The following is a 12593-nucleotide window of genomic DNA, read 5'->3' on the forward strand; positions in this document are numbered from 1 at the left end:
AAACAACGTGTCACTTTGAGTGGACAAGTCAGCAGCGCGGTCAACTTCAATCGTTCGGATTAACGCAGCTGTTTACAACTTAATTAGTCCAATGCGTTCCGACTGACCAGCGTTCCGAGGCGGAAACTGAATCATCGGACTAACGAGGTGTCAATTATATACAATATATAGGGAGATGATTTGGTGCCCGGTGAGTAGCGTTCAGAAGTCGGTGGATTCGGATTAACGAGGACCGGATTACCGCGGCCTGACTGTATATGAATGATCATGGCCAAGTAACTTGGGAAAAATTCTGTTCGAACTTTCTAGTAGGTTCACAGAAATAACCGACTATTAACATGCTTTCATGATTCTTCGTACAACTAAACAGGAGCCAGGGGAGAGTGTACAGGTCCTTGCTGAAAGACTACTCAGTCTTGCAGAAGAGGTATGGGCTAGGGGTAGAATGCCAGCTTGCAGGTTTCTTTATTGCAGATTAGATAATGACTATCTGAAGATGAAATATTCAGTGTCTGTACCAAGAGCAACACATTAACAGAATCTCCGGGCAAGATTTAATCAACAAAAAGTAAGAACAAAGATCAATTACGAAAATAGATCGAGGGAAGAACCAATCGAGATAGACTGCCTCCAAAACAGGAAGTGCTATATGTGCGGGAAATGGTCATAAAACCAGAGACTGTAGGATGCTAAGTATAAATGCTGTGACCAATCAGGGAGCTGATTCCACAAGGATAGTTTTCTTCCATTAGTTCGTAGCCATATGTTTAAAAAATGTTACTATGGGAACCTTTCATCCAGAAACTTTATCTAACAAAACTACCCTCAAATATAAAACAAATAGGCAGCATCCCATGGGCCACCAGATTGAACAATAATCCAATCTGAAAACCATAAATGTTGATGAGACAGTAAATTGGAAGATATCTAGAGGGTTAATTGTTCTTATTATTGTAATTACACCTGGCTAAGTTATATGTAAGAAACTGTTGAAGCTAGATAAATGGAAAAGGTATAAGAACATCGACTTGGTAACGACCGAGTTCAAGATGTGTTAGTTGATACTGAAGGCAAATGTCAAGCTCACAGAGGAACACTACCCTGTGCACCTGTTGTAACCACAGCACACATCTGTAAATTGTGCAATCTTGACTTTCCCTACAACGGCAACACATCAAATCTGATCAAACCTCAAAAGAGAACATGGTGTGGATGGGCAGGAGGCAAAAATCGGTCCTACTAATGCTGACAAGCCATCTACAGCTAAACAACCAAAACTTGCCGAATTTGTAGGTAAATAAAAAACTGTCACAGATGCAGTGGCTGATTCCATAGCATGTGATATGAGGCCTTATTCCATAGTGGACAATATTGGGTTTAGAAACCTACTTTCAACCCTGGTATCAGATCCCTAGCAGGACTCATATTTCTGAGTCAGTCATTCCAAAGTTGTACGACAATGTGAGAGACAGGATTAAAGGTGAACTTAGGAAAGCACAGGCTCAGTGACAGAACTAAACGCTAGAATATTTTCTGGGCAAATTAAAACCATGCAACTGGTTTCCCGGTGGGCAAAAGGGCATATGTCATTATCATCGCTGATTATAAAAATATGTCAGTAACACTGACAATTTTCTCTTTCATTTGGCCTCCAACACACGTTCATTACCTTCTTTCATTTCATTTGTAAACACAGTAATCCGTAAGTTTCTATTTTAGGAAGTAAGTGACTGCGTATGACAGGTAATGGCGGAAATATGTGGCGGTTTATTGAAAACACATTCACCTGACAAAAAATTGAAGTTGTTGGGCGATCTTTGGGCTTAGCTGCATGCTTATGAAAAAAAGGAGTGAAGAAGAACTTTCCAGGCATCTTGGCTGTCAGTTTTTGTGGCTTGTTCACAGTGACCGAAAACCCCCGGCATTGATGACAGTGTCAGTGATATGTTGTCAAGTAAACAACATGAGCAAGCAGGTGGTCAGGTCAGGTCAGGTCAGGTCAGGTCGGGTGTGTGGGTGTGTGGTGTTTGAAAATGTATTGCTCCACTTGCTGTAGATATGATAGTGTTGGAACTGGGGCAATGGTAACTCACTGTTCTACTTTCAAACTCTAATCGCTGAAATTCCATGAGAAATCCATAGGTTACAAAATGATCACTGCCAAGTTACAAGCTTCAAAAGCCAAGCCCATCGCCTCACAAGCTGAGTTTTTTTACTGCATCGGTTTGTTTTTTACTGGGCCAGTAGAAAACACCTTGGGCCTTTAAGTTATTATGTCTACTGGTTCAATGGGCCAGTCTGAAAATAAGGATAATTTGTATCAGTGCAGGCAACTGCCATCAAAACAAGTACACTGACTTCACGGCAACAGAGATTACATGGCGATAACAGCACACATTTGGGGTTTTTTTGGTTATAAATAATTATATTTACTTCATAAAATGTTATTTATATTTTCAGGTTTTATTTTAACATTGAAGAAAAAATGTGGTTCGTTGTGATTTTAGTTTTGTTGCATTCTTAGTTCTGTACTGAACTGAAGATCAAGTGTATCGTTTCACCCCTTGAACTCAGTAGGTTCACAGAGATTACCAACCATCAACACGCTTACATGATTCTCGGTAAATTAAACAGAAACCAGAGGAAAGTGAACATCTCTTTGCTGAAAGATTACTCAACCTAGTAGAAGAGGCATATGCAGTGCAATGTCTAAGGAAGAACCAATGGAGATAGACTACCTTGGAATGGGAAGTGCTACAGATGCCCGATACAGGCTACTGGTAATTGTTCTTATCATTGTAATTACAATTTGCTAAGTTACATATAAGATTTTGTTGAAGCTAGATATATGGAAAAGGGGATAAAAACATTGACTTCGGGACGACTGAGTCCAAGATGGTGACAGTTGATGCTGAAGGTAAGTATGTCAAGCTCACAGAGTAAACACTACTCTCTTATGACCTCCTGGACCGGCTAGAAATAAGCCCCTGTTGTGTGAAATCTATATCCAATAATGAATGCTGTAACACAGGGCCAAAGTAACGGATACCTGACTCCAGGTGTGGTGAACTAGTCAACTACAAAGAACAGGGCAACAGTGATGTGAATCCACAGAGACAAAATTTGTTCCACAAACAATGCTTCCTGAGAACTATGAACCTATTTGAAAAAAAAATATGTGTGTGGGCATTACTCACTTTGGCTTGTCGTCTGTGGACAGTTAATGGGTGCATCTAAACATTCGTCAAACAGTGATGATAAACTGATGACAGTATTTCTCCACTGTTATTTATCATTGTAGTTTTAGGTGTTCGATAAAAAAGTACCGGTAAAATAGTCCTAAATTTGCATAGGTGAAAAGGTCCTCTGGCAAAAAAGTCCCCTTTTAATTTTCCAAAAAGACCTTATGACATAATGACGTATTGAGTGAGCGAGTTTAGTTTCACGCAACACTCAGCAATATTCCAGCTATATGGCGGCGAGGTCTGTAAATAATCGAGTCTGGACCAGACAATCCGGTGATCAACAGCATGAGCATCAATCTGCGCATTTGGGAAATAATGACATGTCAACCAAGCCAGCAAGCCTGACCACCTGATCCCGTTAGTCGCCTCTTACGACAAGCATGCATTACTGAAGGTTCATACCAACCCGGACCTTCACGGGTCTAATAACGTACTGAAATGTTGATACAAAAATCATACATCAGGACTACAGTTAACATAAGCTATTTCTATGGCATGTGAGTATGGATTAACTCAGTAAAACTGTGGAATCAATGGATTCTCCCAGGCATCGCTTATGTATTATTATGTTGTTGTTTATACTTATCTCGATATATAAGGCAGGTTATTCTAAACCATGTAAATGAAGTAGTAGAACAGAAAATTTGTAGCTAAACATTTTCTGATGTGAAAAGGTCGAATGTAACACTAATTGTCCTCTACACTCCGTCAAAGATATGTCAAGCTTGTCAAAAATATGGCCAGCTAAGCAGATATGTCAATGAGAATTGCCAACACTTGTCCGAGATATGTCAAACTAGTAAACAATGTGGCCCATCTGCTGCCCAAGGGTCAGCCTGACTTTGCAGCCTTCCCCCTGGTAGTGTCTATCCAACTCGGTGTATACTGGTCGCCTACCTCACAAAGTTGTACAGCGAGAATAAAAACATCCATTATTTATATGTAACTACGACTATGTTCAAACAGTGCCAAAGGTGTTACACTTGTGACGATGTCAGCACTTTTCCTGAGAGTGCTACTGTTCCTGTTTAACAATTTCTTATTTTGCTTTCTTCATGTGTTTCTTGGCAAGTTTAATTTCAGCATTTGAGTCGCAAAATCTTCAATTTACATTTTGGGGCTAACCTTTGTCCAACCATAAGTTTATCCCAGAAGTAAGACACCATGTATGTTCTGAAGAGTCCTTCTTTGAGACAGTCAGGTAAAAGATTAAAATGTCGAAGTCAAAGATGTTTTGTTTGTTGCTGCTGCTGATGTCGCACTCAGAATACCAGCCATATGACAGAAGTCTGTAAATATTACAGTTTGGTCCAGACAATCCAGTGATTGACATCAAAGACATCAATCTGTACAATGGGAATAAGATGGCATGCATCAACCGACTGATCACACAATTAATTAAAGACCTGGTATGACAAGCATGGGTTGCTGAAAACCAACACTTACCTGGATCTTCATAGGGTTATAAGTGACATGTACATACTGAAAGGTGCAACAATATATAAATACTGAAATTATAGGCAATAAAACCCATCAATCTAATCTTATATCAGGATGAGTTACACACAAGTCCATGTGTGACGTATGCATAACTCAAGGTGTCTGTAGATATTGTCTAGAACTTCAAACTTCAACTGAAGAAATAAATATACATTTTGATACTTTTACGATGTTAGTCCAATACGAGCCAACACATTTAAGATAGATGTTTAGTGTATACTGACATCCAATGAAAACACATAATTAACTTTAAATTGAAGGACCAGAAAATGAACTATTTACATGCATGACAAGAAGGATGAAGATGATGTTGGTGTATTTGATTATCTTATGCCAAAATTCGCAGAACAATTTGATTTTTGCAGCCATTTAGTAGAAAATTTAAAAAAATTGAATATGTGTTTCCAAAGTGTTTCAGTATGTTTTTCCTACATTGTGAGATCGCATGTGTGTGTGTGTACAGTGGAAATGAGAGATGTCCTTAAAGCTTTCAAAAACATAGGAATCACCATTTAATATTCTTGGGACATCAATGGGTGCTTTTCACCCGACATGCTAGCTTATTTGAAAAAGAACAATATAAAACTCTTTCCAAATAAAATAACCAGCACTACCAGAATATTATATGGCTGATTGCACAATTGAGGCCTACGTCCACTGGGACTGCCTTGTGTGTTCTTGAGTTACCTGACCTTCAGATGACATGACTCTGACCTTGCTGTGACACTTCCTGCTGGTTTCTTGACTTTGTGAATGTTCTCTCAGAAACAGCTAAGCTTCACAGAGTCCCCAAGTGAACCATACCAAGCCAGTGTTGCTGCTAAACGTTTGACCTATACTGTCCTTTGGCTGGTTGGTTGGTTGGTTGGTTGGTGTGTTGTGCAACGCCACACTCAGCAATATTCCAGCTATATCTGTCCTGTGGAAATGTCCTATACTGTCTTGAAGCAACATCCTGTCCAAAAACATTATCCTTACAGAAGGCAAGGCATCTGTCGCTGTGAGAACTGATGTAATAAACACTTCTCTCTACACCTACTGGTATGGTTATGTTCAGTCTGTGTTGTTTTGTTCCACTGTGACATCTTGAATGCCTTCCGATTGCTTGATTGTTCTTACTTGTATACAAGACATTGAAGGATTCAGATTAGTTGAAAGTCTGACGTCTCACTAAACTACATACAGGTACGGCTTGACAAAACTGTGACAACTTGTGTGCCTTCAGATTATTTGGTTGTCTAATGTCTGATGTCTTACCACACATAACACACTGTAGCACCACATCTTGTATGCCTTTAGAACATTTAAATATTCAGATTGCTCCCACACTTCCAACACACAGTCTTGACTTAAACATAATACATCTCCTGTGAGGTTGCCTGTCCGACTGCCTGTAGATAGTTGCCTGTGGCTGAGTCTGACTGCCTGTATATAGTTGCCTGTAGTGGAGTCCGACTGCCTGCCGTTTCTCACACTCACCACACTGATGAGGTCTGACATCAATGTTGCGTCAAATGTGTGAATTTGCAAGAATTTTTCCCTGCTCTCTCTGGCGATACTTCATGCATTTCTGCAGCGGAACCAGTAGTGCCAACATTTCACACACTCAGCACATTGGTAAGGCTTTACCTTACTGATACAGCTTTGGCTTCCTGCACTGAATCAGATTTGATAATTTCTGAGTCAAGGCATCAGTAAGACTTAAGCCCAAAGGGATCCTGTGCTGGATCTCATACGGGAAACGATTTCCCACATTGTAAAGACTTGACTTTGCAGGGGATGACATCACAAGCCGACTGATAGACCCCGGGCCCATTCTAGCACCTGTCTAGATGATTAAGTGTGAAGTGGTGTGTTGGGCACAGGAACGCTGTTCCTGGAACCAGTGCCCTCAACCACCATAATCCCTCAGCTGGATCTGAATCAAGCAGCTTTACTGGCCTCCATAGTGAAATACTGATATACCTTATAGTGCCTGAATTGTCTGAATGACATCCACATCACTGATAGGCCTGCACACTGACACATTCATGTCCCTTTAAGTGCCCTGAGTATGTGACCCATTACATGGGATCAGAAGGAAACTTATCATGCAAATGTATTCAACATGTACAAAACTACACTTGTCTCCTCTGTATCTCAGGCTGCCTGATCCTACAATGCTTTCCTGGTCTCCATGCTCGTAAGACTTGACTACAGCATCACTCCACATCTCAGTAGGGGTACATATGCCATCTGCACTCAACACACTGAAACAGCTTTACTTCCCCTCTCCATACTTCCAGAGGTCACTTGTCTTTCTGGTCTCTATAGGCACTCCCTCTCCTCCAGCATGTCCAATGCTTATTTCGGAAATTTTCCATCTGAAATATTTACACAAGTTAATATTATTTGTTTTCAGGTAGCTAGTTTAACCTGTTTACCTACCTGTGAGCATGGTGAACAAGCTTGGTTTAATGAAAGGAACACCAAAATAAATGCTGGTCTTTACCATTTTGGTGAAAGTTTTTCTTGTTTTTTATTTAACAATATTCAGCAATATTCCTGGTATAGGTCTATAAATATTCAAGTCCAGGCCAGATCATCCAGTGATTAACAACATGAGCATCTATCTACGCAACTGGGATACGATGACATGTGTCAACCAAATCAGCGAGCCTGACCACCTGATCCCGATAGTTGCTTCTCATGATAAGCATGGGTTGCTGAACACCATATTGGTGAAGGTCACAAGCACAGGTATTGTACTGACACACAAACATGACCAAGGGTCACAGTCAAGGTCAATTTTGGGGAAATCTCATCTTGATGCTCTAATTCCTGCAAATCTGCACAACAAACTGTGGCATCAAAGACAAGCTAGTCTGTGTCCCTTGTGATGACTGAAGTTTGCAAATTGTATGCCGATCGTTCTAAGTTTTCAAATAATGTAAGAAATATTTTCAAAGTAGGCCATCATACCTTCAGTTCAAGGTCAAATTGATTCTCAAACCAAAACACATAAGCTCCCAGAAGCATATTGCATTGTCTCCCAGAATCCCTAAGGAGCCTTTCCTTTCCAAATGAAATAACTGTCATGGCATCTATCACAGAACTATCTTATAAACAGAAATGCAAAGATGTGGCAAGGTCTTGATGAAATACCTTTCCCGATATTATAGGTGCGATATGACTAATATACAATTTAGCCCTTTTATTTCATTAGTTGCTATTTTACCTCTCAAGGGTCATATAGCTGTGAATTTTATGTTATATACAGTCAAGCACCGTTGTGTCGAACTCTGATAACTCGATATCTTGGTTGTCTCGATATAACATCTCGGTCCTTGCAAAATCCTTCATAATATCATTATTCAAACTCTTTTAACTCGATACGGATGTCTCGATATTTCGATATAATTTCATTGTCCCAACAAGCAAAATTTCCCTTTTAACTTTATATTTGCAAAGAAACTCTATATTCACCTACCTTTCATGGGCAAGTACTAGTATCCCTCTGAACTGAGGTTGTTTCCACACGTTTACACCCGGTGCGGCATGAATTAAAGGGATGCGGTAGTGTAAACTAATTAGGGCTAATTGAGTTGAAGGTGTCACTTGTTTGTTATTTAATTAGGGTTAATTAAGAAGGAATTAATTAGAAAGTACTCACTGTTACGACTAAACACTACTGACAACAGATTATAGTTTCGAATCAAAACATACTGAGAAGCGTTTTGTTTTCTTTCATAGTGTCATGTGATGATATGCCCTGGTCGGATGTCTCGAAGTTCGGATAACTCGATATTCTTTATTGGTCCCATGAATATCAAGACAACGGTGCTCGACTGTATATATTTCCGTGATCAATACAGAAAACTGATTTCCTGAACACACTGGCTGGATGATATTGTGAATGCTATGCTTCTTACGGCTAGAGGACGCTATGAATACTATGCCAACTAGAGTATGGACAAAAGGTGGTTGCTCAACAGTGGTTGTGTGGTTGTTTTTTTAGCATTTTCAATATGTCATTATTTACCTGCTTTTAAACCAGTACTGAGTTCAATCGAAGCACTTTGCAAAATCTGCCAAATGCAACCTCACATCTATACCAATTTGCACAGAGACCCAGCATAGAGTCTCTGATTGGATAGCGTCTTCTATTATTCGCACCTAAACGAGCAACTATATTATCCAATCAGAGACTCGCTCTACTATTCGGTGCAGGTCTGTAGCCTGAGATTTGTTTACTTCCGGGCATATGTCCTGACTTCGTGCGAGAATGGACGGCAAAATTATTGAAAGCTTTAAATGAGAATAAAATCACCAGGTTAGTGATGCGCAAGGTACTTTACAGAGGTCAATTGAGCATAAATTGTGCAGTTTATTCAACGGTCAAAGCGATGGAAGCGTTTGTCAGACCGAAACCGAGCCGAGCCGGGCCCCCATTTTGTTTCGATTTACCGACACACCTTTCTTATATCTTATATATATAGGTCATACTTATAAATATATCAGAGCCAGGCGCCTATGTACTATACCCCATCCATGACAATATATATCTTGATGCCAGTTATTTGCATTACAAGCACCTGTGTACAATCAGCCAAGCCATACAACCAGACAACTCAAATTCCTCTTTTGGTTGTAAAATCTAAAACTATTGAGTTAAGCGTGTTTAGCTTAATTTTAACATGAGAACTTCCACAAAACTTTAAAATTTCGTTTGTTATACTTCTGTAACAAATTACCAGTACATCTCAAATGAAAATAGGCTATATCTATCATGTGCAAACAACAAATTTTGTGCACAGATTTGACAAATTAAGTTATGCATACTATATAGTTCCCTAAACGCGAATGCATTGAGTATTTTTTTAATTAAAAGGAGTTAATTGCTAAACCTACGTCACACGAATGGGACCGTTCTCAATAATTACATTTTCACAATCACTGGATTTATTTCTCTAGCGAGTGTCTAGTTGACGGACACCGGCGAACTGTGTGATATAACACTTCCAATCACAATATCACCTGTACTCACTCTACTGGTGTGCCATTTTACAGCCGCATCAAGCAATCTGGATAATTTTGCTCACTCCACGTGGGCCAGTTTATAAGAAAACATAACTGCAGAGTAAGGGCACAAGAGATAGGTATGCTAGATGGTATTCCTTTGCATACACACCTGTCTTACTTGCATTTCGTCGCTGGACATTGCAGACAACGTGCAGTTACCGCTCAACAGCGTCAACACCAGCCACTGACAGTCACTCTCTCTGAGCTCCTGACAGTCCTGTAGACATATTCGAAACTATTCGTGTCATTCCGGCAATAGGTCACGGAATAACACGAGTTGGTCACGAATGGCGCGAAATATTAGACTAGGCTCCTGTCTACACAAACAAGAGAGAGCATTGTGCTGCGTGCCGACAGTGCAACCAGTTTTAAAAATGTGCGCAAACAAAATTCGGTCGTCGACGACCAACAGTTCCACATACAGGAAACGGTAATCGTTGAAAACAGCAAAACAAAATTCATTTCAATATACCAAAACGCACCCAAGAATGTTTGGTAAACACAACTTTTGTTCGGAACTGGCCGTAACCACAACAAACATCAACTATTTTAGTGTTTCAAAATCCATTGTTTTATACGTCCAATCTAGATGTAACATACAGTATAATAAAACTTCATGTTTTTATTTTGTCACTAGCTTGACAACGACATTAGAATCTACGTCGAAACGTCGCCTCCACAGAATAAAAGAAGTTGTATATCCATAATAATTGTCATTATTCTTTGTGTTGCCATTGCAACTTGCAATAGTTCAGGATGCATAGTGTTGGTGAGTTTTGAGGTTAAAATCCTCACCACAATATGGTCTTTTCAAGCTGGCAAAGCTGGATTCCAAGCTGAGTGCCAAAGATCGGGGGTTCGAATCCCATATTCGTCCTCAGTATGTATCAAGGTGTGTCAGCCCCGTGAGCTTTAGTGATCGTTTTTACTGCATCCGTTTGTGTCACCTCGGGTTGATATAATTTCTATACACATGTGACTTAATCGCGCTGTTCAGGGTGGCGTTAGACGCATCTCACTATCTCCTAAAATACCCAAGTATAGTCTGAATGGTTTTTTTGTGGTTTTGTTATGAGAAACCTTGAAGTGACTATCAAAAATATTTATCTGACAAAGCCCTTCTGTATATCAATCTTTCTCTATATATTATGTTACATGTGTTGAGATTGTCAGTGATTAACCCTACTGCTTACTAGGGCTGTGTATTGGCAAAAAACTTGTATTGCAATATATCGCGATTGAGGTGCCCGTGTTCATTCAAGCTGTGTGCGTGTTCATGAACTTTAGTTATATTTTTGTTGGTTTCTGGGTGATAATTTGTTGCTCATGTTCTCTAATTTAAATAGTTTATTTAATTTATATATTATGTTTTTCAATAAAATGTCCATGTTATGTCGATCATAGAATAAACTCAATACATGGAGTCTCTATTGTCATTTCTTAGACCATACCAGTTTAATTACAAGGGTACAGTACAGGCAAACCAAGTACAACCAACCATAAATTGTGTTGTTTTAAGGTTTCTGCATTTTGGGAGGACACCCGATACTGATTGGGGGCGGTGGGGTAGTCTAGTGGTTAAAGCGTTGGCTCGTCACGCCGGGTTCGAATCCCCACATGGGTACAATGAGTGAAGCCCATTTCTGGTGTCCCCCGCCGTGATATTGCTGGAATATTGCTAAAAGCGGCGTAAAAACCAAACTCAGTCAGTCAGTCGATACTGATTGCGAAATATAGGGAGCTTTGCATCAATCACACCAATACACATCCACTGAGCTCTTTGCATTACACACTGAAAGTACATGGGACTCGTGATGTATCGAGGCGTGAGCTGAAGTGTAGGAAGTTGACGCAGAAGATGAAGTATCCCGTTCACCACGTGAAATACTTGTTCATCAGCACGAGCAAGCAGGGCAGGCTGTAAATAGCTTTACTTGTGTTTTTTACTTTACTTATGGGTTTTTAAAAATTTGTTGTATACACAGGTTGAAGCAGGGAAGGGAATTATGTTAAGTTTCAAAGAGGGTTAGGGACCGTTCATAATTTATGGCTTTTTGTGTGTGTGTGTGTGTGTGTGTGTGTGTGTTTTCTGATGAATTTAAAGGGGTTACATTTAAAGGGGTTACACACGTACCGGGGAGGCGTCAGCAATTTTGTACATAAAAATATGTTTAAAATTATGCTTAGAAATTATGAGAAGGGGAGGGGATCATTGATTTTGTACATGAAATGCAATCACATATGATTCTGTCTCTTGCAGAAGTTGCAGGAGCGGATTCAGCTGTTTGAGAAAGATGGGGTAGGGGTGCACAGTCCATTTTCACCCGTTTTCACGAGAATTTCAATGGTCGTTTAATACACACCTTCTGGATCCACGTATGAGTTGTGACAACTCCGTAACAAGCGATACTCCTGTTTTTAGAAATTGGTCTTTTCCATTTGAGAAGCGGGAACAGAGAATGTTATTGCTGACAAGGCACAGAATTCAGCCATTCAGTGGAGCTATCTAGATATTTTTTCGCAAGTCAAAAATTAAACTGGTTTCTGACTATCGTGCAACGTATGTTTCCCACGCACATTCTGGTTACAATTTACAATACTGCACAACAACATTTACTGACGTCTACACATAATACTTCCATACTTGATGATAGTCCCGCACTGTGACCATTCCTAATATCTACATTAAATGTAATCGAAACTGATCTAGATCAGTTAACAGGCAAGCCTTGGGGGATGTTTGTTCATATTTATTGACGTTAGAAAATATAAATAGATGAGATTGAG

The sequence above is a fragment of the Haliotis rubra genome, unplaced genomic scaffold, assembly GCF_003918875.1.
Source record: "Haliotis rubra isolate DU_JTF1 unplaced genomic scaffold, ASM391887v1 Scf398, whole genome shotgun sequence".
In the NCBI taxonomy this organism is placed as follows: domain Eukaryota; kingdom Metazoa; phylum Mollusca; class Gastropoda; order Lepetellida; family Haliotidae; genus Haliotis; species Haliotis rubra.